We start from the raw sequence: 13,027 nt of genomic DNA on the forward strand, positions 1-13,027 counted from the left end.
TTCCCCTCTTTTTAAATTGAAGTTTTCATAAATTGGGGTGAAGGAGAAGCCTGGTTACATCTTGCAAAGCATTCACATCTGTGTAGAAATAAGAAAAAGTAACCTGTGACATTTTAAACACTTTGCTGAATCTTGTTTTGTTCTACATCTGTAGAGGCATGGATACAGATCTGCACTGCTGGGGGTGGGGGGGTGGGTAGACAACTTGAAATGGTTTCATTTCAGATATTTTTCCCAGCAGTTCAAACACAATTGCACAGAATTATTGAAGTCAGGGAAATTTGGGGTAGTCTATGAGTACTGCTGAACAAGCTGCTACTCTGTAAGACCAGGGCAGCATGTTTTATCTTTGTCCCAGATGTAACCAGGCAGCCAGGCTCAGGCCAAGGACAAGTTCAGGAGCAGCTGCATGGGTGGGCAATACTGGCAGCAGCAAAGGACATTCAGTGAGCACCACTGAGACACTGTGCCAGTACCATCACTTAGAAAGCATTCACCTTCCTGTGTTTTCCTTACTAATGTCTTTCTCTGTTCTAAGAGTCTTGGGACACTTCCCCTGCAATGGCAGTACCATGATGTGAGTGATAAAGCTACCAAAGTTAACCCTGCTTACTGGTGTCCCAACAGACTGGATATAAAGTCTGCATCTACCTCTAACTTTATTTAGAGGTAACTGTATTTAACTGTAGAGGTAACTTTATTTAACTGTATTTCTTTATTCCAGCAAAGTCTGACCTGCAGTATCAGGGTACTCCTAGTTACAGAAACTCCATCTGCTTCCTTGTTGGATTTTACAGCTGTTCTCCAAGTATCTTCTTTCTTTGGCCCCCCCCAAGCCAACTTAAATTAGTCATGTAAGCCCTTAACAAAAGGCTTGATCCAGACATCCTGGGTAATGAAAAGCAAAATCCCAAGTAGTTTCCTAGGCTGAAAAGTGGCAAAATGTTTGGTAGAAGTTTGAAATGAATTTCTGAGAGAGTGGCATCACTCTGCAGCTGGTCCTGCTTTTGGGGGTGATTGTTGCAGTCAGGCATTGAAGCTGGTTTAGGGTAATAAAGAGCATCAGTGGAGAACATTAATATTTAGGTGGGCTCCTACTAATCCTGTCTAAAGAAGAGTGATATAAGTGACATAAAAATTCCCATATTGTAATTTGAGTAACATAGAAGAGTGACTAATGAACTGCATTGCTCTTATAGCTAAGCAGACTGGAGATAAGATGGGTTCTAATACATCTGTACTATGCAATTATCATGGGAGGAATTTAAGTTTATATTTTTAATCTAAATTTCAGTTTCATATATTGCCACGTGTGTATGAATACAGGCTTCTTGTGTGCTGAGAGACAAGCAAAGCAGTTCAGTTTAATATAGATTGTTTGTATTTATATCTTTATAAATCTATATTTATGCTTTAAAAGCACCTGTTAGCAATTTAGTAAGCCTTTTTTGCCAACATGAATGATTTGGGTGTTTATATTGCTCTTACTTTTTAAATTAAACATCCAAAGTACAGGACAGGATTCTCTGCTGCTCCAGCAATAGCCAGCTTGAAGTGGGAGGACCATCAGGGAGCTATTTATGACAACTCGCTTCTGAAGCAATTACTGCTCAGGAAACCAAGTAAATGATAGTAGCTTCAGGGTTTCTCTGATTAAGGAGCAGCCAGCTGCACTCCTAGTGGACATCATCAGTTTGCAAAATGCAGGGGCACCCTTCTCCTCCCTCGTTCCCATGATTCCTGCTCTTGCTGCTCCCAGATTTCATTCATCTTTCCATCATGTCAAAGTTTCCTTCTTTCCCTTGAAGCAGCTGTGGTTCATCAGAGATGTTAGTCTAATACTGACTGTGTCCACTCTGCCTTTCATATGCTTCTTGCCAGGTGTAGTGTGTCCTCTTGTAAATAACTCTCTGGAGGATGCCCACAGCAGCACCCACAGTGAGCAGCACTGAGTCCTAGCAAACAGGAGTGGGCTGGGAGGCTGAAAGCCTCAGGGAGCATCAGCTGACCAGCTCCTGCATCTCCCCTGGTGGTGATGAAGCCAGAGGATCTGGCAGCTCTTTCTTTTTGTGGTAGGTCTTTCTCATCACTGTGCCATTTTTCAAGCATAGTGTAAGAGTTGAGGTTCCAGTCTGGAAGTGTTTTCCAGGTTTCTATTGAGTATTTAATGATGTTTGACTGTGTGTGGAACAGTAGTAGTAGAGTCTTGAGAAACCTCCAAAGCCTTAGAGTCGCTATTCAAGACCTAGCAAGCAGAGAAAAATATTCTGGATTAGGCACTTTTTTAGTGAGTTCTTTAAACCTAAAGCTCTTGACCTCATCTTCTGGAAGGCTTGTGATCCTTCATTTCTTCATGAAAATCCTTTTTTCTCGTTTTCTTGTACCTGGGTTGTAGGACCCTAAAATAACTGCTTTGCTTGTAAAAGAGAAGGTTTTGTCCCATGGAAATACAGCAATAGTGACTAGCAAATCTCTAAAAGCAAAATGACAAAAAGGACAGTGGGTAATCCACTAACTGTGTGAAAGAGATTTATTCTGGAACATGGATGTTGCAGAAGAAAGCTCCAGCTTCCTTCATTCACCTTGTGTTATGAAAATGTAAAAACAATAGGAGGATTGAGCCCAGGGTGTGCATTCTTGCTGCCTAAGCATTACTTTCAGGCTTGCCATGGGTCCACAGGGCTGCCAAAGCACTGGGAAAGCTGGAGAAGAAAGCCTGTTTTTGTATAGAGGTGAATTCCACTTCTAGCATTCATCTGTCTCTTCCCCTGAAACAGTTATTTTCTTGCTTTAGTGTGAGCAATGACTGAGACACAGTTTTTACCTCTAGCTTGGAGACAACAGCTTCAACAGGGAAGGGTGTAAACTTGGGTCCATCCCACCATGGAGCAATCTTTGGGTCCATGAGTGGTCAGTGGACAGAATGTGGTACCTGCAGAGCTGTTTTTAGGTCTTCTGTTGGAAAGAATCACTCCCTGCAGTTGGCTCTCCTTGGTGGGATCTTCCAGCTGCCCGCATCCTGATTCAGGTAGGTCAGCTGCGTCCTTGGGGTGAGAGGATAAAGCAAAGCCTCAGAGAGAGGAATAAGCAAAAATCTAGTGAACCAACTTCCACTGAAAGTTCTTACCTCCACCCTCCTTTTCTTGACTAGTGTTTGGTCTCATTTCTTTCATACACTGGTGGTACTGAGTTAGGATGAGAAAAGACTTGGTCCATCACCAAGCACTAATTTTCAGATAATTAATACTTGGCTCTGCAGAAGCACTTTAGAACGATGACTGGAAGATCACTGATGAAAAGTCTAGCCTGGCCTCGTCTAATTACTGCTTCTTTTGTATGTGCCAAGGACTTAATGATTTGTTACTTCTTCTAGGGGAAGAGGAAGTGATTATGAGTTTCTTATGGGAAGCAGACGTACCACTGGGCTACTGTTAGCAGTGCCATGGGTATGAAGGGCAAATTAAGCTTGGTGATCCTGCCAGGCTTACATTCAACAAAGTCTGGCTCAGGATTTATAGATATTATTCTCTGGTGACAGACATAAGTGGCCCTGTTAACAACAAGCCTTTATGTATTTTCTGCCCTTCTGTTCTTGCCCTTCATATCAATTCTGTCTCTTAATGTTTTGCCAGGACATCTTGGTAGCTCTTTCTCAGTTGAGATCAGTGAGTTTGTTGGTGCTCGTCCTTGGTGTTCAACTCTATTTTTTGCTCCATTGCCAGAAAGAAAAAGATGGTGTACCAGGTGTGTTATTGCAGTCTCTCACTTCAGGTTGAAAACCTGTATTCCAGGTTTCTTATATAAAAGAGCTAGCTGGTCAGCTGGGAAAATTGAGTGCAGTGACACTGGCATCCTTTCCCCTAGGCCAGAAGGTTGTACTTCCATTAGTCCTGTACCAGGACATGGCTCATCCCCAGCGCTGCAGCTGAGTGCCAGGCTACTTGAGGAACAGCACTGTAGATTAAATGCTGCATTGAAGCACCTTGTCCTGGTGGCTAGTGGCCAAGTGGAAGTGGAAATATTCCAGAGAAGGACTTTTACTTTTTTATTCTAAAGAAGAAGGTATATTCCTGTTGTCCTGGTAGTATTTTGTTTTTGACCAGAGCAAGTGCAAATGCTGAGGTCTTTGTGTAACAGCCATGGGTCAGCACACATTGGTGTCTCTGTTCATGGAAATGGTCACTCCCCTGACAGTTTAGTCAAAGGTATTTAGGGTGCCACAAATTTAAGAGGCAAATGATAAAACTAAGCTGAATTCATGAATATAAGAAAGCACCGAAACAAAAAGCCAAGTGCTGAGTTTCATACTGGATAGCTCATTAACTTAAAAACAGAGTACGAATGTAAATTATAACCCTTGTTATTACTCATAACTACAGTTCAGATGATAACTTGGCAGTTTGCCCATGACTCTTTTATAAACCAGTAACCTCTGGAATAAATTATACATCGTACATAATACATAATTGTCCTTAAAAAGGCAATAATTGTTCTAAAAGGTAGAGTTTGCAGCATGTTTCTCATGAAATGTATGCCACAAAGCCAGCCCAGTTGCTCAGGCTCCAAGTTCCTGAGTAATCTGTGTGCTCAGCAATACTGGAATTTCAAGCTGTTGCCCCAAACCTGCAGTGTCCCAGTCCTATTTCACAAAACTGGTATGTATTGCCTTATTGTATTCTCCTGTGCTAGAAGTCTCTGTGCTTCTTTCAGCTTGGGCTATGGCAGATGCCCTCACCTTTCTTTGGTTTCCTCTTGATGGGTCCTGATATATGGACAATATGTCAGCCTGGAGGGGCTCATATCCTGGGGTAATTGCTGGATTTAAAACACAGTCTTATTCCCAGGCAATCAACCTAAATCCTCTATCCTCACAAAATGAGATGCTTGTGCTTGGTTTTGCTTTGTAGGGGACATCAGCAGAAAGACAATAGAAACACACATCTCAAGAAATAGCCTCTTCCCAGTCTCAACATCTCTTCATGTACACAAAATTCTGTGTAGGCTCCTTCAACTCTTATTATTCTTATAAGCATTTAGCAGAAACCCCCCACACTCTACCTAAAACCCTTTTTGAAAAACATACTTCATCAGGGTTTTTGTTTCAGATTTTTTTTGGTTTGCAGTTTTGTAATGTTAATGCTGGGTTGCCAGTACGAGGCTTTGTTTCTGTGATCAAACTTCCTGTTAATTCTCTTTGCTTGTAGGTATTTCTATAAGATAGACAGCAAGAAGGTTATGTGTACTTTGTCTTTTTTTTTTTTTCCTGTGTTTATTTGTCTGCACAAGACACATTACAGGAAACCTTTCACACGGGAGTTGCTGTGTTGCTGAAATAATTGATACCGGAAAGTTATGTGAAGGTCTTGTTGTGCTAAACAAACTAGCTTATTCTCAGAATAGAAAGATAAATGGTGGGCCTAAAAAAGAAAACCCTTTAAAAATGACCTATAGTGTAAGATATATAAACTACAAGAAAAGTACCCACATATTTTTTATCATAGAAAAGAAAGGTTGCTATTTTTCTACCACAGTAACAGAATAATAATATGTTCAGTTAGCAAAAACTCATACAGACAAATGTTAAGATGCTAATAGATGTTGCAAGCCAGAACTTGAACAGAGAATTCTGCTTTCCTAATGTGGGTTTGCTGCCCTTCAAATGATTAGATTCTGTCAATCAAAGACTGTTTTCACATATAAAGCTATTATAGTCTGATCTTCCTCATTTCTGAAGGGCAACCAAACTTGAATGCTCTTGGTGATAAAATACTGGTTGCTTTATGCCCTGATTTTATAGATGGGTGTTAAAACAAATTTAGTCTTAAACTTTCTGTGGAAATAATTTGAAATGCAATTTGCTATGCATGTATTCATCTTCTCTCCTCTTGCTCTTCAGATTTTTCCATTGATATATTGATTATAGTAGATTAAAAAGGTTATCTCACACCAATTTCTACAATGGCCCATCTCACAATCCAGTCTTCCAGCTGAGCTTACTCTTACCTATCTAAATGAAGGATCTGCAAGAAAACACATCTTTGCTCCTGAGCTAGCAGCCTAAATTTAGTAGATGTAAGAGTGGTCTTGGAACTGAGTTACTTTGGTGGTATAGGGCTTGTAGGCAGCCTGCGAATACAATATCCTGCTATCCCAGGTTTTAGAGTGATGTTGGAAGTCCAAACACTTCAGTGGTTGGCACTACTTCCCCTATTCTGAGATGGGACTAAGCTTTGAGGTGACTCTAATTTAGCTGGCTTTGCATTCATGGGAATTTGCCCATGGTGAAGGGAGGCAGAGTCGGGGGGATCCCAGGGACCAAATGCCATGGTAGCATGACTGCACCTGTGGCTCCATGACTGCACCTGTGGCTCCATGACTGCACCCATGGCTCCATGGCTGCATGACTGCACCCATGGCTCCATGCAGCATGACTGTACCCATGGCTCCACTGCAGCATGACTGCATCCATGGCTCCATGGCAGCATGACTGCACCCATGGCTCCATGGCAGCATGACTGCGTCCATGGCTCCACTGCAGCATGACTGCACCCATGGCTCCACTGCAGCATGACTGCACCCATGGCTCCATGGCTGCATGACTGCACCCATGGCTCCATGGCAGCATGACTGTACCCATGGCTCCACTGCAGCATGACTGCACCCATGGCTCCACTGCAGCATGACTGCATCCATGGCTCCATGGCAGCATGACTGCACCCATGACTCCATGGCAGCATGACTGCATCCATGGCTGCACTGCAGCATGACTGCACCCATGGCTCCACTGCAGCATGACTCCATCCATGGCTCCACTGCAGCATGACTGCACCCATGGCTCCATGGCAGCATGACTCCATCCATGGCTGCACTGCAGCATGACTGCACCCATGGCTCCATGGCAGCATGACTCCATCCATGGCTGCACTGCAGCATGACTGCATCCATGGCTCCATGGCAGCATGACTGTACCCATGGCTCCACTGCAGCATGACTGCATCCATGGCTCCATGGCAGCATGACTGCACCCATGGCTCCATGGCAGCATGACTGCGTCCATGGCTCCACTGCAGCATGACTGCACCCATGGCTCCACTGCAGCATGACTGCATCCATGGCTGCACTGCAGCATGACTGCACCCATGGCTCCACTGCAGCATGACTCCATCCATGGCTGCACTGCAGCATGACTGCACCCATGGCTCCACTGCAGCATGACTGCATCCATGGCTCCACTGCAGCATGACTGCATCCATGGCTCCATGGCAGCATGACTGCATCCATGGCTCCATGGCAGCATGACTGTACCCATGGCTCCACTGCAGCATGACTGCACCCATGGCTCCATGGCAGCATGACTGCATCCATGGCTCCATGGCAGCATGACTGCACCTGGTCCATGAGCATGACGCATCATGCGCACTGCACATGATGCACCATGGCTCCACTGCAGCATGACTGCTCCATGGCCCACTGCGCTGACTGCACCCATGGCTCCATGGCAGCATGACTGCATCCATGGCTGCACTGCAGCATGACTGCACCCATGGCTCCACTGCAGCATGACTCCATCCATGGCTGCACTGCAGCATGACTGCACCCATGGCTCCATGGCAGCATGACCCATCCATGGCGCACTGCAGATGACTGCATCCATGGCTGCACTGCAGCATGACTGCACCCATGGCTCCACTGCAGCATGACTCCATCCATGGCTGCACTGCAGCATGACTGCACCCATGGCTCCACTGCAGCATGACTCCATCCATGGCTCTGTGGCAGCATGACTCCATCTCACTGCAGCTGGCTAGTTTGGGACACTCACAAGGGCTCATAGTAGTACAGCCATGGGAAGTGACTGCAAGGGGGGAGCCAGTGCAGAGAGCTGAAGAACCACAATCAAAACATACAAAACCCCCCAAGAGACAGAATAATTTTTGGCAAGAATTAGTTAAAAATCTCAGTGTTTTCTGGTACACTGTTGTGGTTTCTTTCTGTGCAAAACACTGCATGATAATAATGTTCTCATGTCAACCTATGATATTTCCTGTTGAGATTTCTTAATGGTTTTTATTAGTTTAATTAAAGAAATACAAATTATTGAAAGGCATAAGCACAGACAAAAGGAAGGTTGAAGAATCTATTCAAGCTTTGTGTTCCCTGCTTTTCTGAGCACTTGATTTCAATATTTGTGCTACAACAACACAAACAATGTTTTTGGGAGTTGTGTGTGTTTTAGACAGATAATTACACTTACATCAGGCATTCTCTTGCTCTATCGGGTCTGAAATTCTGGATGGCTTTGGTGTTGCAACTCTAAGAAACTTGTCTTTTAGGGCTAGGCCACTATTTCAGGGTCAAAAATAAGTTACCTTGTGAGGTTATTGGAAGGTTGACACCTGTAGTGATACAAATAGGATAATCTACTGCACTCCAGTCACTTAAAACCCACTCTTTCTGAAAACATCTGTCAAACTTCCCTGCTAAAGAGATAAAAGAAAAGGTTGCAGACATGGCTGGAGAAAGTCCACTTCTTCTTCCAAACAGTAATCATGGCTTTTAGCTATGGTACTTGATCTAAACAGCCTGCTTTTGCCTACACCATGTGTCTGCAACCACATACTGTACGGAGTTGTTGACCAAGAGAGTAGATTTGTTTCCTGTCAGGCTGGATGCAGGGCAGCCTTACAGCGTGGGCTCACTGCCTTTCTCTGAATTTACTTGTGTGCCGGAAAATTGGGCAAAGCTCTCTTCCTGGCTGCAAACTCCTCATGCCCAGACTAAGCCTTGGATGGCTGGTGTGCTTGCTTTATCTTCTGTCTTCCTCCTTCACATCTCTTGCAGAAATCAGTGTGTATTGGGGTTTCTTAGCATAGAGTGTTGCAGGAATGCTTAACTGTCTGCTCTGATGCCTTCCCTGTCCAGAGGTACATCAGCAAGTGGCAGTTATCATGTCCCTGTCAGCCAAAGGATGTCAAATAATAAGTAGCTTTCACCTGTGCATCACGGTGCTTCTCAAACAGTGTAGGACAGGTAATTATAAACATCTTGGTTTTTCCTTGCTTCCTCTGTGAGGAAATGCCCTAGGTTAGCCTGTGATTTGAAGCTTGCTCTGTGTTGTGGCAGGAAGGGGTCTGCTGATGGTCCTACTCCTGTCAGCTTGTAGTAGAGTTATGGCACCTCCTTCCCTGGTGTGAAGTGCCCGTGTTTGTGTGCCACAGGCTCATTAAAACGGAGCAGTTTGCACTTCTGTAAAGGCTTTTATGGTGTTGTCTCATGGAGCTAGGTCTGTCTGAAGACAGCCAGAGTTTAGAGCAGTTAAAGCCTCTGATGGAGATTACCATAATTACAAGTGATCAACATTGAGTGCTTTCTCCCCTCCACCCTCCCTCCCAGCACGGCTTGTCTCAGGTCAAGCTGCAGAGAGGCTGCTTGGAGAAAGTGCCTTCCCAGTGACAGCCAGGCTCAGCTCAGACACTGTGCCCCGAGGGTGGCATCACTGCCTACCTGCAAGACCATTGGTTTTAGGTTAGCTGTGTTTCCACCAAAGGCGACTGAATTGCCACTTTGCCTAACAGTGCTATACTGACACTCCTTACCTTCATCTGTTCATTTGTACTGTAACCATAAACTCCTGGTTTATGTAATTGTGATTCTTGTTTTAAGTTGCATTCCTCACAGGTTTGCTTAAGAATGCATCCTTCTTAGTTGTTTTCCATCAGGCACATCCCTTCTAGCACTCACCAATATTTTGAAATAACAACCTAAAGTCAAGACAGGGAAAAAAGGGTTAAAGGCAAGAAATACAAGTACATCCTGGATAGATGAATCCATTTTTCCACTAATTAATAGCATGCTTCTAACAATGGAAAGCTATTAAAACATGATGGTATGTTTTGTGAATCACATTTATCAACCACTATACATGCTGAAGTTCCATTATTTATTCTGTATTTTTAACATAGTGTATGGATTTTTTCATTCAAATGTGGAAAGTAGCAACAAAACCCTTTCCCCCCTCTCCATTCAAGTACATATTCATGCAAAAATGAAAATGTAATCAGAACAGTACATTCTGATGTCAACAGTAACCTTTAAATGGTGTTCTTTAGATAAAACTGTGAATACTGGAAAAGAAAAAAAAAGAAAGATAAGTGGTTCCTGTATTCATCTTAGTCCAAAATCTATTCTACCCACTGCTGGTTGCTGGCATTGTTTGATGATATGACAGAGTAACAGAGTATCAGATTATCAGAAAAGGAAATTCCCAATTTAATAGTTACTTGCAGAAATCAAAGTATTTTTTTCCTTTATCTTAACATCTCAAAAATAAGTAGCTGTTAAATTTCAAATTGTGTAGCCTTCGTGATTTATCATCATATCATGGATGCACTTGGCTGTCTAACATCAAGGAATCCAATAACTCCCATCACATAAGAAGAAAAGAGAAAATCCTATTGGATAATGGTTTGCATTCTCCCCTACAGTGATTTATTTCTGTCACAAGACTTAATTTTATCACGAGGCAGATGCTCCATCTATATCAATGCAGTACATTCCTGCATTCATTTGTTTCACACCAAAATTGTACCTGATCTATTTTCCAATGCAGTTTGGCTTATTTAGTACACGCAGTGATTAGATGGTGTTTAATCACATGTGTAATTTCTAGTCTTCATAATTCTCAAGCATAATAAAGCGAGGCCTATGTAAAGAAGCATAATATTAAATTAAATTGCAGAGAGTAGCAGTTAGAGATGCAGCTGGTGTTAACGTTTCGATCTCTAGCATGTCACGGCTGAGCATGTCAAGTGGAATAAGCCCAGCTTACTCAGGTGATCAGGTGATCAGCCCAAGGAGAGCGTGCCAAACCTTGCCTTGCATTAATTTCTCTCAGGCTATAATGAAAAAAATGGTCATCACACCTTCTCCTTTGGAATCTGCAGCTGCTCCAAGTGCAGAAAGCTTATCCTGTGTGCTTCAACAAGAAATGTGTGTCCTATCAACACTTTCCCCCACCCCTCCACCACTTAATACCGATTATACTCTCCTGAATAATCATCTTTATTCGGCGGGGCAGCTGAGGTCTGCAGGTTGGGATCCTCTGCCAAGTGCCATTACGCCATGGGAGTGGGCTGTGGCTACTTAGCCACCCTTATCTGAGCTGCTGCTGGCCCAGAGAGCTGAGCTGCCTCCCTGGGACCCGCAGCAGTCCCAGGGAAGAGCTGTCAGATCACTGAACTTCTCAATCAGCAGAGGATATATGTGATTCCTGTTTTGACATTCTGCCTGGAGGACCATCTATTGTCAGCTGCTATTGACAAGTGACAGCAGAGCTGTGACTTATAGGAAGTTTATCTTCTTCTTTTCCCTTCTTTTTTTGCTTCCCTTCTCTTTTTATAAATAAGCCTTGACCAGCTGCCTCTCCCTTTGGTATGGAGTGTGGACAAGTGAAGGTAGGAGCAAAGGAAAGTTTCCCAAATTTACAATTTCGTAGTAGCACTACAAGGGAATGAATAGATGGGGAAAGAGACCGAGGTAATGACAATTCTCCAAACAGCTGTTGTACGATTCAGCTTCACTACTTCAGTTAATTAATCAGCACCTTGCTGGCAACTCTAGGGGAGATACTCGTTAGATACTGGTAGCAAACAGACAATGCTTTCATATCAAATATGTTCAACAACATCTAATACAGCGATAACTTCCACAAAAGAGGGCAGGGAATACAGAGGCTCGTAAAGGTGCTCCCGAAGCAGCATTTAATATCCTGGTACATATGAATGTGCTACATATGCTGCCTACTTTGGTACTGCTCTCTGGCCTAAAACACTGTGAATTAACAACAGCAAACTTAGCGGTGTTTATCTGAGGTAGCAATCCTATAAATATGTTTATGTAAGTACTGTGAGTGAGTACCAACTGTTCATTGCTTCATTTGTGTAGGATTTGAAAGAGCATGCATTCTGAATGATTCTACTCTCTGTTTTGCATCAGGATGAAAAAGTGGGCAACTTAGGTCTTTCATGCAAAGATGTGCTGTAGAATGTCAAAATGTGGTTAAGATGAAAAAACTCAGTCGTGAGAGTGCTGAGTCTACATATTGTCTCTAAGATTTCCCTCTTTTCCCTTTGGCTTAAAAAATGAGATTCTTTGCATCCTACCCACTAAGTTGATAAAAGCATTCATATTTTATGAGGAATAGTGCACAGAAAACTTAAACCAATGAAATTACATGTCTACAATTGTAGTATGTTTTATATTTTAATACAATCCTAAAATTGCCATCAATGAATGTTAGCTTCAAGTTAAAGACAAAACTGGCTTTAAAAGAAAGTAACAGCCCTGTTAGGAAAAAAAATTCCCTGCTCCCATGCTGATTTCCTGGTAAATTGCAATTCAATGACTGTACTTCCTTTTCTGAGACCTCTTCTCTTGCTTTGTTCACTTTTCTGATTTAACCCTCTTGTAGGTTAGGCAGTAAATTGCAATGGAAATGACAGCTCTTAAGAGACTGAAATATATTTGCTGTCAGATGCTCCACACATGCTCAGTTTAATTTTTCAGTTGACTTTATTGATTTATTAAGAATGATTATAGCCTGCATATCACTTCATATACATAATTGTCACATAAATCTGCAATATTACTGGCATGTAGTCATGTCCATTGTGGAACATAGGGAATGAGTTTTAATGTTTAATGTGGTGTTGTTTGAGGAGTTCAGCACCAGGTGGTTTTAGGGCTTTGGGGTTGTTCTCAGTCCACCTGCGGCCTTGTGGAGATGCAGGTGGAGGGATAACCTCGGGGAGGACTCACTGATGCAGTTGTAAGAGCCACCAGTGCTCTGGAACAGGGCTCAGAGTTGTATTAAGCAATTTATGTGGACAATTTATCCAGTCTGCCGCCACGTACTGATGTAGACAATTATAGCTCCAGCTCTTTAATGAAACGTACATTATGGTAGAAAGAATATCATAGCTTCTATTATACTCAGGGGAACTATAAAGAGAAATGTCCTTTTTTAAAT

Source organism: Serinus canaria, chromosome 4, assembly GCF_022539315.1.
Source record: "Serinus canaria isolate serCan28SL12 chromosome 4, serCan2020, whole genome shotgun sequence".
NCBI classification, from domain to species: domain Eukaryota; kingdom Metazoa; phylum Chordata; class Aves; order Passeriformes; family Fringillidae; genus Serinus; species Serinus canaria.